Source organism: Protopterus annectens, chromosome 5.part0 (assembly GCF_019279795.1).
Source record: "Protopterus annectens isolate FY-2018-M chromosome 5.part0, PAN1.0, whole genome shotgun sequence".
NCBI lineage: Eukaryota > Metazoa > Chordata > Ceratodontiformes > Protopteridae > Protopterus > Protopterus annectens.
In genome coordinates, this window is record NC_056735.1 from 1,580,748,827 (window position 1) to 1,580,763,118 (window position 14,292).

A 14,292-nucleotide genomic window follows, 5' to 3' on the forward strand; every position below is an offset into this window, starting at 1 on the left:
TTACCTCCAGTGTCCAGTATATTTTATTATATCTAACATCAGCACTTCCATCCACATATATGCATATATGAGATACAATAAAGCTTTTGAATACTTGTTGTTTTATATTACACTTTCAAATATTAATTTTTGTCAAAAGATGTATTAATTGATGTTGCATGTATTTGATTGTGCACATTTCAATTTTAATGGTCTTTGCTGAGTTAAGTTGGGATTGTAGAGGCACAGCTCTCAATCATATAACAATGACAGTCTGAATAAGTGTTGTAGTCTTCAAAAACAGTGGAACAGAAATACCATAAATAAAAAAATAAAATTATTTTTCCGAAAATGTCAGAAAAGCAGTCTCAGACTGGATAAAAAGTAGACCATGAATATATCTAAAAGGAAAACAATTGATGGTAGCTGTCACCCAACTGAAATCATAATGCATTTAAATTTATGAATGGGATAATAGAATTCTTTGAATGGACTGTGCAATCATATTCTGGAATAAAGCTCCCTACAAATTAGCTTCTTTCTTTCTTTCATTTCTTCTCGTGTTTCTTTTCTTTTCTTTTTTTTTTTTTAAGTAAAGGAAACAAAGTAATGGTGAGAAAGGAAGTGAAATGTGTAATAACTGAAAAGTTGGAATCAGGTGTTGCATTCAGATGTCTATTCATCATCAAAATGTCATCATAAGACAATGAAATTACAATAGAGGCATTTTTTCAACAATTAACTTTTTAACCTGCCTTTATCATTTAATGTGTATTTACTTTGATGTACTTCTTAAGACGCATGGTACTGTGCACAAAGACTTCAGCAATGAGCATGTTCTTAACCATAATTGTTTTCATTTATGAGGGAAATTCTTACAGTTACTACCACCCTCATACCCTTGTATAAGCTATAGCACTGATGATAGCCCTAAACTTAAAATGTTTGTTAAAACTGAGACCTATTAAGACAAGCAGACATGTTTTAGGGTGACTGTTTTAAACTATTTTTAACATTTTACTGGTCCTTTTTTGACATGTTATTTGAATCAGATCATATTTATGTAGCTTAGTTTGTTCACTCTAAAACTCTAAAGAATGTTTCTTTCCATACAGAAGAAGAAAACTTTTAGTTTTGCTAGAATACACATCTTTGTCTTAAATTTCTGTGTTTGTTTTTCCTTTTATTTTCAGATGTGCTCTATGGAATCATATACTGCTAGTTTTCTTTTATTTTCTTTTTTTTAATATTTAAAAAATCTGACATGACTCAGTATCTTCATGTGAAAATTTTACTAAAACCACCTGTGCACCTTTTGATTAGTTCCATGAGCTTATATATACATATATTCCCAAGGTACCCCCAATGCAGGCTGATGTCATCTCAGTTTAAAGTATCATCTGAATAATGACACTGAAGGAATACAGAACTTCTTCTTTACTCTACATTATTGTGTCAATAATAGAACAAGAATCCAAAAAGATGGGTAACTTGTAGACTTTCTATATCACTGAGACATTTTTTTATAAATAATCTGTCCCCACACTAACGTTAACACAATATAAATTAAAAATACAAAACATTAAGCTAGGGTCCACTGAAATAGATGCACGTGCATACACCCATTAATTTACAAGGGGAAAATATCTCAAATAAAAGCCTGATACCCAACAAATATTTCTTTTCTATACACTAATGACTAAGAGAGATGAGAGAACTCAGTAATCCACAACAGCCAAACCTAACTTAAGATCATGTTGGTGCAGGTAAAAAGGGCAAGTTATGTTCATGACTTTTATAAAACTAAGCTAAAATTTATAGTCCATACTTTCAAAAAAAAAAAAAATATATATATATATGTAGATATATATATATATATATATATATATATATATATATGGGTCTACCTGAGAACGTCGACAGCTCAGAACGCCGACACCGAGAACACCGACGCCAGAAGATCGACAACTGAGAAGACCGACGGATGAAAACACCGACGCTGAGAACACCGACATGGGAAAAGGCTGTGTAAGTATGCGGTAGTGACGGACGTTAGGGTGCGAGTAAGGTAAGTGTGCGATATTGACGGTCTGTAGGGATAGGGGTGGGTTAAGTGAGTTAGGGTTAGGGCGCGGGTTAGGTAAGTGTGCGGTAGTGATAGTCTTTGGGTTAGGCGGTTAAGTGAGTTAGGGTTAGAGGCGGTTAGGTAAGTGTCTGGTAGTGATAGTCTTTGGGTTAGGGCGGTTAAGTGAGTTAGGTTAGGCGGTTAGGTAAGTGTGCGGTAGTGATAGTCTTTGGGTTAGGGGCGGTTAAGTGAGTTAGGGTTAGGGCGGTTAGGTAAGTGTGTGATAGTGACGGACCTTAGGGTTAGGGTTTGGGTTAAGGTTGTAGATAGTTGTGTATGTGAGGTTTAGTGTGGGTTTGTAAGGATTTTGGTGTGCTTGTGTTGTGTGTGTGCTTTTTGGACAGGGGATTTGTTTTGATGTGCTGTCGGTAAAATGGTTGTCGATGTTGTGGCTTGTCGACCTTGTGAACTGTCGGTTATGTGGTGTCGGTAAACTGGTTGTCGATGTTGTGGCTTGTCGACGTTGTCAGGTAGACCCATATATATATATATATATATATATATATATATATATATATATATATATATATATATGTAGATATACATATAGATATAGGTATTTGTTTTTAACTTGTTTAATCTATCTTTTATTAACATGTACTGTGTTTTTATATGGCTGGACTGAAAATAAATAATTTGAATCAGTTCTGTGCTGCAGGAAAAAAGATCATGTAATTCTGTAAATAAATGCATAAGTAAACAAATATTTCTGAAGAATATTTTTTTTCAGTAAATAAATACACTTTACTACTGAAAAGAAATGAGATTACTGCAGGGCTTTACTTACACACTTGTTGGTTTCTGTCAAGATAACCCGTTTCAAGGGTTTCTGCTGCTTGATAATACAAGCTGCATTAAAAAGATCATTTGTTGGGCCTGTCATATTATCCATTCAAACAAAATGAATACAGTTTATAACTTGTAACTAAAAAAAAATGATGAGCTATGCTTATAATACGCACCTCTGTGTTATCTAATTCCATCAGCACTTCACCTACACATAAAGCTCGAAGATGGAATTCTCTTAGAAATGTGACTTGATTTGAAAAAAGACTGTACAAATAAATTGCAAGAAGTATTTTCTCAAAATGGTGACATGGAAGCATTCTGAGACTTTATAAGAAACAATTTTTCATTGTGTTTAATGGGATCCATTTCCTATAGACTGCTGATATGTTCAGAGCAACTATTTGCCATATCTTTTTTCCCATTGTTTAAATAGCATACATGGATTTTTGATGCCATAGTAATAATGTTAGAAATTCTAAAACTGTATTACTGCAGGATCAACTGAGTTTTTGGTTTAGTATATTGTGAAAGGTTTGGATTTAATTGGATTTGCTCAGCTGACACCTGTGCAGTAAACAACTTCAATGTATACTTCATAGAATCTAAGGTATTTGCATGTTTGCACCACTATGGATTGCTAATATGCAGCTGATGCCATATAATGGCAAGTAGCAGTTTTACAGGGAATCATTGGAAGATGGGAAAATAAAAAAAAAATATGCAGTAGGGATTAGAATCAACAAATATTATGTAGTAGGGACAGAAGACATAAAATATAGTTTACTGAAAGGACTTCACAGCAATATGCACTCGAATAGAGCAATGAAAATCAGTAACCCATACCTGACACCCACACCCCACACCCCTTATGAGAGGATGGTCAACATATATGCATCACTCCTTCCTTCCTTCCTTACGTCCATCCATCCTTCCTTCTCTCATGTCAGTTCTAGCAGGATCCCAAGCAATGATTGCATTTCATGTTAAACTTGAGCCATAGTCAACGTTTTGTCCTTCTTTGCCAGTGGAGCTGGCAAACTCATGGACCTTTAACATGAGCTCTCATTCATTAGCATTAGTTAATTCAGATATTGTAGGGAAATCATCACTAAAGGTACATGCATAAAGATTTATTGTCTACCACACAGTTGCCCATTAGAGTGCTAAGCTGTTTGGATGTTAGTTTTTCCATTACTTAAGCCAGCCAACAATAAGCTTCCAAGAAAGTTTCTGCAGCAGAATGCTCCCTCACCTGGGTTCCTGTATCAGCCTTGCACCAGACACCATTTTTGTCATGCTTCTGTCATCTGTCTTATAGTTTCTCTTGAGGAGATGGAATGTTTGGAAATTCGGTACTGAAATGACTGTCTATATGTTTTATTAGCAACTCTTTGCTATTTTAAAGTGGAATCGTTTACTATGTCCTCTGTAGATGATATTCCTTATTATTGCTGAGCTGGTCCTGACATATTAGGTGCTAAATAAAGCATCTAATGTTCATTGTGCCAGGATACCTCTTTGAAATATTTTAAAAGATTATCAGAAAGAAATGTCAGCTAATTTGCACAGTATTAGTTTTGCATACTTATGTCTATGCAGAATACTTAAGCCTGGCTCATTCCAGCTTCTTACAAAATGATGAATGATGAAATAAATGCAAACTTTTTCTTCTGCTTCTATACTGTGTAGGACAGTTTCCAGCAAGAGAACATATTAACTCATTTTGCTGTTTGTTAATGTCAAGTTCCATGCTACAAAGGCAGTTTATCAGTCGTTTGAGTTCAGACATTTCTAATATGATTGCAGCCATATGTAGTTCAAGGTCTAACTGGGTCTAGGTAGGGTAATGGACCTGGACCCCACTCAGGCTTACCAATATCCTGCTATTTGTTTGTCTCTCTCCAGTTACCAATGTTCAGATCTGTCAGTATGCATATTATTTACTTCTTTTACTATTACAATGATCACACAGATCAGACCCACAGGAAAAATATCAAAGTACAAAATGTTGAATGCTGTTCTCCATAAAAAATATTACCAGTGCAATTTGTAACTGTGTTCTGGCAAATGCACTTTCTATGTGTGCAGTGATTAATTTATTTTAGGAGATTTCTCCCTTCTTCAAGTGTAATAACAGTTTTGGGACTGTGTGGTGCTTGCCACCTACATCAGGGTTACAGGAGACTTTACCCCTGCAAAAAAAATGCTTAAAATTAAATGTTTAGCCTCTCTGTGTTTCTATCATTATTTTTCAGTGTTTTGGATCATTGAGTTTATGGAAGTGAGCAATTCATAACAGAACTACCATTCTAACACACACTCACACACACACACACACACACACACACACACACACACACACACACACACACACACACACACACACACACGCGCACACACACACACACACACACACACACACACACACACACACACACACACACACACAAACTTCCCCTCTCTGCACCCCCCCCCTGCATATGTGTGTAAGCATGCAAGCAAATAACACATACACACACAAACCTTACATGCACCAAATGTAACACGGTCAGACAAGCATGACACATGGAGAAATTTTCTAGAACAATTGAATCAAAGCTGGTAATCAATTATGACCTGCATCAGTAGTGGCTTCCTTTACTTTCTGTACTAACCACTAAATCCAGTCTCTATCTAAAACAACATAAAGATGACTTGCAAACTTAAAGCAAATTACAAAACAAAACTTAAAACATGTATGCTACACAGCACCATAATTCAACATTACAGCTGTTGATATACTTAGCTGTCGACTAAGTTTCAGAGCAATATAGAATATATGCCCTGTGTACATTCGATCATTTGCATAACACCATCCCCGGGATTCATGAAGCTCGGCGCAAGGCCGGCGTAAGGCTTGCGCCGGCGGTGCATTGCATAGCCGGCGCAGTAGCGCCATATGCATATTAATGAGAGTGCACCGTAACCACAGGCATGTGCGTAGTGTACGTGAGCGAGCCCAAGTAGGATGCGTCAGTAGGCGTGTTTAAGCAGGCAGGCGAAGAGCAACCTAACGTGCTGTCTGCCATAGTCCGCCCAGAATAGAAATGGCTGCAGCCATGGCCCGTGCAGAATGAAATGTCCGCAGAGTATGCAACAAAGTACCCGTCCCAACTAAACAGAGAAGCAAATAAAACCCACGCGGCCGAAATGTACCTGTCCAAGGAACAAAGGATACAGCGTAATACCGTGTCCGTACAGCAATGTACTGTGAGTGTGCATAGTCAGAGAAGGTGTACAGCAGCATGTCAGCACGCCGCACCGACATAGGAGTAGCGACTAAGGTCACCAACCGTCCCACTGCGAGGGCAGTCCTGTATTGGCATCGTGTTCGAAATAAAGCATTAAAAGCGGGAAGTGTCGCGAAGAGTGTAGGTCATAATGATTTCCGTATTTAATGTAATTGTAGCCTGAATCGGTTATTTCCGTAACTGAAATACCTAAATGTCCCAAGAAACAGAATAAGCTACCAAACTGCCACAACAATAAGCTCATACTTAGGCAAATAAGTGAAGTTCTATGCTATATAGTGACCGTGTATGCGTGTCGGGCTGTGAAGTCAGATGTGACTCCCTGCACATACAGGTGGTCAATGTAGAAGTCCCACAGAACCACGATAGCAATGTGTGTGTTGAATGAAAGGCGACCGACAAACCCTGTCCCCTGATCCCTGGTAGTCACCCCTGTGCTGTGTGGACAGCCACCTATACGCTGTACAGGGGTGACCTACTACCCTCGACAGGTATGACTGTGCATTATGTACCAGTTAGCTGTGGGACATGTCCCTCACAGAAGATATCATTATCCGGGAGGAACTTTGAAGGATATCTGTGTCAGATGTCCGTCCCAGTATGGCATCTGTTCTGCAAGCATCTACAAACAATGTTACCCATAACACCGCTGTGTGTGCCTGTACCGTGGAAATGTAGATGTATGACAGGGTGCACCCACGGAATGGCACCATGGGACACCACCTGTGACAGGCAGTTGGTCTGACATGCAGCCAGCAACTATGACCATGTGGGTTGTGTCACATAGACAGTTTACAACACATTCTGTGATGTACATGTTCACATCAGCCAATGGTTTCGTTAGCGTTACCTGAGGGGTAATGTTATGAAGCCCTTTGCCAGGGCGAGGTAGGCTGTATGGACTGCAACACCCCAGCAATGGGCTGGGTGACCGTCGAAAATGTCAACCATGTCTTAAAGGCATGAACCGCCCTGAACAAGACAAACCGTGTGGGATCACAGTATGTATGTCCCCTATGCAGTCATGTACGAACCGCAGTATGATCCCACCCCATGTCTATGCAGATAGGTCTCCTCAGGGTACTGGGACAGTAATAACCAGCCTCAGTGGAGGCATTGGCCCTGTGATGTGGGAATACAGTTGTCATGCGATACAACCTGGGCACCCTACCTGAGGTGAGGCTATAAAGAAATAGCTGTCCTAACTGTGGGTCCTAATCCCAAATGAGATAGTGGAGTACACAGCGGGCTCACCATCTGGTCTCATGGATGCTATTCACACTACCCTGGAGAGAGCATGTCCCACCTGTGTGTCACAGAACATTTGGTGACCACAAACCGCTGGTACAGACATCTCCACATGTGTGGTGGAGGGTGTGGAGATGTCCTCACTGGACCTGTCAGCCTGTATGTCGGCAATGTGTGTATGTTGAGTAAACCCCACCTCTATGTGAACCCAGTCAGAGCATATGTGGTAGTGACCTCACAGGTGTCGAGCATAGCAACTGAAGGTGGTATGATTGTCAGCCAGGTCCATGTAGGTATATCTGTGGAATGTGCCCTGGACAATCCCATGACATTGTGTAACTCTACACATATGATGACCAAGGGTGTCACACCTCACAAGGTGTCTGCTCCACCCTGTAGTAGCCACCTCCTCCTGTTGTACATCATGTGTATGGCTGGGGTACACCACACTGGGCGCTTGGCATTGGTACAATGAACCACAGTTGGGTAAGTGAATGCCTGGTACATGCAGTCCTGTAGGTACTGGTAGATGGCAAATGTGATTGATGCAGTGGCTGCAGTACTGTCGACCACTGGCTCAGGGTCCTTAAAGGAGACCACAGTAGTGTGCAGAATTGTGTAGTCCGCCTCTGAGCAAGCAATGTGTATGTTCACTGGCAACACACACAGCAGCGGATGCCAAAGGCAGATGCCAATGTCCAAATAACATAGATCAACGTCAGCATGGCAATATGTCTTATCATACATGTATTGACACGTGTCTGCTAATTACAATTGCAAATGGCGGTAAGACCGGCCTAAAGTTCACATGATATACACAGCCTGGAGGTGTTGTTCCGATAATGAAGTGGCAGTACTTTCCAACCGTGACCTCTGTGTATGAAAGTGTTTGTTAACCTGCAACAGTGGATGTACACAATTGGGTTCTGGCATCGGAAAACATAGTTCCTGTAGCACTACACAGTATGGGTAGTCAAGCAGACATCTGCAATTGTTGAACACACAGCATCAGTGAAACCCACTGTTCACAAGGACACAGTCCGACAAGCTGTACACATTACATATGCACAGTGGTGTCCATGACTGGACTCAAAAATTACAAAACGACAAGTATGACGCCATCAATGATCGCCTACGGGAACTCATTGTCGTCACGGGTATACATATGCACATAGCGTGTTTAATGTTGATGATAGCTGTCCATGAAATGCAACACACATGCACAGAAATACCCAGGGGACCGGGTCCATAGAAGGGCGTCCACATCACAGTCCGCACTCCTGAAGGATGTGTAATGGGTACTGTCGATTGTCGCACTCAAGGGAATCTGGGTATGTAGACTCTGGGCTCGGTGTTGTTTCGCAGCCAATCCTTTGTCCCTCCCCGTGCGAGGGATGTGTGTGTGGCACCTGCCTTCCTCTCCGCTAATAATGCAAACCATCCACGGAGAATGCTAAATGTAGTTGTGAGATGTCTACGGCCCTATAGTAGTGTCCAGTAGTGAATTGTCATGGATGGACAACCGTATGGCCAAGGCGGCACCCACAACTGCAAACCTGGGTAAATTACACAACAGCGGCAAGGCATAGCAGGAAATACACATAGGGACTACAGTTGACATCCCACATACAAAGCTGGACGCTGTGCCAACACCGGCGTACACAGCACTACATCTGCCAGCAACACAATGGGGGACCACTCGCCACCATACCGTGGAACAGATTGGCTACCTGTGGAACACAAACCGATGTACGCCAACAACGCCAACTGGGATATGTAACCTATGGCGTCCCCACCTATGGAGAAATCATGCTACAATGAAGACATAGGGATCGACATATTCGGTGGTGTTCTGTTGTAAATACAGTGGCGGACATGTCCTATTGGGATGTCTGATGTGTACATGAAGCAGTAGCTAACCAGCATCTTTGGATGTATGACAATTGTTCACAATGCGAAATCACCTGGTTACGTAGCACCATGTAGAATGGGTAGTCAAGCAGACATCGCGATTGGGAACATACAGCAGCAGTCAAACACACTGGCCACCACGGACACAGTCCGCCAAGCTCTACACTTAACATATGCACATTGGTGTCCATTGTAGGACTCAAAATTACCCGTGCAGACTGCGTGGCACATGATCGTTAGTCGTGACCACGTCACAGCTACACATATGCACATAGCGTGTTCAATGTTGATGATAGCTGTCCATGTAATCCAGCACATATGCACAGAAATCCCCAGGGTAGCGGGTCCATAGAACTGCGTCCACATCATAGTCCGCACACATGAAGGATGTTGAATGGGTACTGTCGAATGTTGCAGTCAAGGGATTCTGGGTATGTAGACTCTGGGCTCGGTGTTGCCGCAGCCAATCCGTTGTCCGCCCGTGGGAGGGATGTGTGTGTAGCACCTGCCATACTATCCGCTAATGATGCAAACCATCCACTGGAGAATGGTAAATGCAGGTGTGAAATGTGTACAGCCCTATACTAGTGTCCAGTAGGCAATTCACATGGATGGATAAGCGTCACGACCAAGATGGCACCCATAACTGCAAACCGGTGGAATTACACTGCCGCAGCAAGGCATTACACAGGTAATACACATAGGGAGTACACTTGACATTCCCCATAGAAAAGACACAGAGAAACAGATGAGAAAGTCCAAAGCATAAATGAGGTACTGTAGAGGCGGTCAGTGACCACTCAGAGGCCACCAGGAAGTAAAGTCAGTCACCATAGTATATTGAAGCGCATATATCTTTCTTATTTTATAATGAGGAAACTTGTTACTTTACTGTTTCTATACCTCCCTTGCAATGTTCTAATAATGTATTTTCCCTGAATAAATTCATTTGAGTCTGAAATGTACTAGAAGATAGTGGAGCTTTACTCCTCGGGCCTCTGCTGAAAATGGACTTGTTATCCAGCCAGACTAACCCGGTCAACAAATGTAAAATAAAATAAAATACATTAAAATATTTGTCTGCTTCATAAGCAGACATCTTCAGAATACATACAATGCAGTCCAACCTACTACATTTAAAACCCTTAATCGGTCAGTAAATTACATGCTAAGTATTACTTAAATGCCTTAAAGGCAAACAAGCTAAGAAACCTTTCTTGGGTTACAGATTCCACACAGTGAGTGAATCTGACATTGCTTCAAAATGTATATACTTCATGGAAAAATATGAATATATCTATAGATATGACGGAAGACCCAACATGCTGTCTTACAAATGTCTGGGTGTATAAGCTACATATATATGTTCTAGGGATTGTGCCAATATCCTACAAGAACTAGAGACACCTAGTAATATCAATGACGCATAATATATAGAGATTAACCCTATGATTATGACTACTGTACAATATAGCAATGAAATGTAAAGATTCACAATGTGGTAAAGTAAATATTCCTTTAGAAGGTTTGGGGGGGGGGCAAGGTATCATAGACACGGACAAACCGTGCCCATGTGACTCATCTAACAGTCGTACACGGTCAGGGCAGTTCCGTACACTGGGCGGACAAGCCCAAACCCAAAGCACCACAGGAACACCCTGACAACGAAGGCGGTATGCGTGGGGATATAAGCCCCGGTGATGTGAACATCCCTGGGGTCACGACAGATGCATCCTGGGCCATGGCGGGAGGAATAAGGAATGTTTAACATGTAGTACCGCACCTTTCCCAGCAGGAGGTTGGATGCCTGTGGCGTGCGTGGGTGGGGGTGGTGGTGTTGGGGGGATATGTAAATGTAGCTAAGTACCATGGGTATGCATATTAATGAGATCGAACAGCTAGCGTGTAGAGGTCACAGTAACCCGGCAAGCGTGAATGCAGTCCCGTTTGAATGACGACTATAGATCATATGGCTGTGAATGTTTACGTAATGCATCCATGCTACAAAGGCCGGCACATCTATTAAGGTGTAAGTGCGTTCTGCACCGTCCGTCAACGGATCAGAGATATGTTACGGAATAGTCAAAACTAACACAGACCCAGTAAACATTTCTAAACAGAATACGGATATGCATGTGCGCCTGTGCATAGCCTACAATTAGGAAATGCAAGTGTGCGTGTGTGATCCACTCGAAGCAGGGAAGGTTAAGGGTGTGTCCTCCACGTTAACCAGACATGTCTCACAAATGTTAGCCTCTGAGCGTATGGAATCGGGCAATGTCATGTAAAGTACCATTAGAAATAGTGAGAAGCACACGCTATGTGATGAGACAAACATAGACTGTGGACAGTATAACGTATGTGTTAGTAGTATGGATTGATGCCGGTTATGCATCAGTAACCCGACCCACTTGTCAGAAGGTGCCCCGTGCGAATTGCATTCAGTTGGCTCACACCTGTTGACGGGCTAGGCCAGCTGGATGTATGTCCAGTGTCAGCAGAGGCCCGTGGAGAAATGCTCCACACACAATAATAGCACAACATACCAAAGTACTCATATATGTAACCAAAGAAGAACAACAACAGAAAGTGTCCTGAAAGGACTAGTTACACACAGATCCCAGATGACAGACCGATATATGGCCAGTGGAAGCACTTCACAACTATGGGATCAGGTCCCTAAAGTAGCAAGAAGGTCACACACCACCGCCAGCGAATTGCCGGGTAGAGACTGGAGAATGTAACAAATGGCAAGATTAAGGGCGAACCAGCCGTACAACATGCCAGAACCGGTACAGTGGAAAGGTATGGCATGGTAATTGATATGTGTACACAGGTAATCCACAGACAGTAACAAAGAAAGGTATGAAACGAGGGGTTCACATGTATATATTCACACACAGCAGTCCGACGGCCCGTACATATGACGCATGGACATAGATTTGTCACTGGAAAACAAGATGTAGCGACTACAGTTCATTCCATGTCACATTGATATAGTTAGAATACAGTCATATTCATATGTAACATTCTGACTCATTTACACTAATATTTATACAAACTATGATTAAATTGTAATCATTGATTCCACGCTTTGGAATCGGAATGCAACAATCATACACATTGATATACAAATTCATGAGCAGAACACTACATTCTAAGGTGATTCGCAACAATTATCAACTATGTTTCAATAGACTGATTGTATTGACCAATCTTGTAGTTATATCAACACATCGTTGGTGTATTATTGTTTCCATTAAGTAATGTATGCAACACTGATCAGTATATGTCACGTTATCATCAAGACCTGGAGCACTGTCTACTTAACTATGAGCAGGTTTATTGATTAATTGACTTTGAACTGACTCTGAAGGAAGTGTATAAGGGGCGACTATCAATGTATTTTGTACTCCGGCGATGCCTCATGTCAGTGGGTGAAAGAGCTCTGTATCATTTGACTGTGGAGTGTATCTTTAGTGTCATTGTCTGTTTTGGCCTGATATATATGCAATAATGTCTGTTATGAAGATGACCAGGACCCAAGGTTTGCTGTATTTCCACACCCCCACCACCACATAAAGGGAATAGTAAAAGGGCAGTATGTTCGAGGTAGTCGGATGACCTCTAGGGACAGTGATTATGAGGAAGAGTGTATGAAACTAAGAGGGATGTTTTTAGATAGAGGCTACCCAAGGAAATTAATAGATGAAATTGAGAAGGAAGTAAGGGAAGGAAGAGTGGACAAATATCGGCCTATTTTAGGACAGGAAGATGACCTTGAGAAGGTGACCAACCTCGAAAAAAACAATTTTGAGTTAAGAAATAACTTTATAACAGATTATAGTGGGGAGGCTAAGGTCATACAAAGAATAGTGGAGGAAGAATGGGTAAAGTTTGGTGAATTCTCTGATTTAAGAAGTCTGTTTATACAACCCTTGAAATGTACATATAGAAAAGGGAGAAATTTGAAAAATTTGTTTGAAAGAAAAATTAAGGAAAACAATACTTCCAGGAGAGAAAAGGCACATATAAATGTGGGAGGTGCTCCCAGTGCCCGTATATTTGCAATAAAGATATAAATTTATGTGAAAAGTAGGGACATATTAGTGCAGAGTAAGCAATATGTTAATTGTCAAACAAAAGGTATAATATACCTAAGTATTTGTAAGAAATGTGAGGCATTTTATGTGGGGAAGTCTGAAAGAAGACTAAGAGATAGAATCTACGAGCATAACTATGAGATGAAGACAAAAAATATGTGTAATGCTCTGTACAAGCATAAAATAAAATGTGAAGAAGCTGATTATACCTTCTTTGTGTTAGAGGTAGTAAACAAAGATATCGTGGTGGACAATGGGAGGAGACAATTGAGTACAAAAGAGTTATTATGGCAACTTCATTTGGAAGCTTATAACCCACCAGGGTTGAATAATTATGTATCTTTGGCCCCAGTATTGAAAATAAGAGCAGCGAAGCTCTGAGTTGGAAAATTTATAACAGGGGATTAAAGATACTGAGACATTATTAAAGATAATTAAATATATAATTAATCAGCACTATTTTGTGGAAAAAAGGTAAAAAGAAGTGGCAGGATAATTATGGGAAAGGGTATCTGTAAGAAATGAATTTGAACCTGGGTAAACTTTGAAGTGTATTAAGTTTGGGCATAACTGTGAAAACAGTGGTTGTAATGTGTTCATCCAGACACCAGAGGGCATTGGATGTTTTTTAGTTGTATGTTTGTATATATTATTGTATATATATTTTATATGTTTAGATTTTTGTATATAAAATGTCAAATTTTAATGTTTTGAATATTATGAATAAAAGTTGATAATTAATTATAGAAAATGTTGTGAGCAGGAATGTAATAAATTGTAACATGATTTCAAGGGTAGACATGAAGGCACTTTGTAAATGTGATTTTTAGTATAATATATGAAGAAT